Here is a 1,318-nt window from a genome sequence, read left to right as displayed (position 1 = left end):
GGGAGGCCTGGCGTGCTGTGATTCATGGGGTTGCAAAGAGTCAGACACGACTGAGCGACTGAACTGAACTGAACAGAACAGTAAATTTGTACCTTTTATCATCCTCTTCCTATTTCCTCTACCAGCAAGCTCCTGGCAACCACCATTCTACTCCTTATTTATATAAGCTTGCCTTTTTTAAAGGGTTTCACATGAAGTAATACCTTGCAGTGCTTGTCTTTCTCTGTCTAGCTTATTTCACTTAGAATGATACCCTCCAGATTCATCCATGTTGTCACAAATGATAAGATTTTATTCTTTTTATAGCTGAATAATACCCCATTGTGAATACAGACCACACTTCCTTTTTCCATTCATCCATCTATAGATACTTAGATTATTCCTATATCTTAGATTTTGTGAAAATGCTGTAATGAACATGGAAGTGCAACTCTGTCTTCAAGCTAGTGGTTTTCTTTCCTTTGGACATATACTCAGAAGTGGGGTTGCTGAATCATATGGTAGTTCTGTTTCCAATTTTTTGAGGAATCTCCATACTGTTTTCCATAGTGGCTATACCAATTTACATTCCTACCAACAGTGTATAAGGGTTCCCTTTCTCTACATCCTCACCAACACTTGTTATTTCTTATCTTTTTGATAATAGTCACTTTAATAGGTGTAAGGTGATACCTTATTATGGTTTTGAGATGCATTTTCATGGTGATTAGTGACACTGAGTATCTTTTAATATACCCATTGACCATCTACATGTCATCTTTGAAAAAGGACTATTCAGGTCTTTGCCTATTTTTAAATTCAGTTATTTGGTGTTCTTGCTCTTGAGTTCTATGAGTTCTGTAAATATTTAGGATATTAATCTCTTGTTGATTGTGTGGTTTGTAAACCTTTTCTCCTGTTTCATAGATTTCTTTTGCACTTTGTTGATGGTTTCCTTTGCTGTACAGAACTTTTAGTTTTGTAAATTCCATTTGTTTACTTTTGCGTTTGCTGCCTGTACTTTGGCTGTCATATCTAAAAAAGTCATTACCAAGATAAATGTCAAGGAGCTATCCTATGTATTTTATTTTAGAAGTTTCATGATTTCAGGTCTAACATTAAAGTCTTTAATACATGTTAAATTGATTTTTGTGTATGGTGTAAAATAGAGGTCCAATTTCATTCCTTTGCATGTGGATATCAAGTTTTCACACCATTTATTAAAGAGATTATCCTTTCCCCGTTGGATATTTTTGGTGCCTTTGTCAAAAATTAATTGACCATATATATTCATGGGTTTATCTTGGCTTTAATTCTATTCCATTGGTCTATGTGTCTG

This window comes from Bison bison, unplaced genomic scaffold (assembly GCF_000754665.1).
Source record: "Bison bison bison isolate TAMUID 2011002044 unplaced genomic scaffold, Bison_UMD1.0 scf7180017864064, whole genome shotgun sequence".
In the NCBI taxonomy this organism is placed as follows: domain Eukaryota; kingdom Metazoa; phylum Chordata; class Mammalia; order Artiodactyla; family Bovidae; genus Bison; species Bison bison.
The sequence above is the reverse complement of the archived record's forward strand: the minus strand, read 5'-3'. Positions refer to the sequence as shown.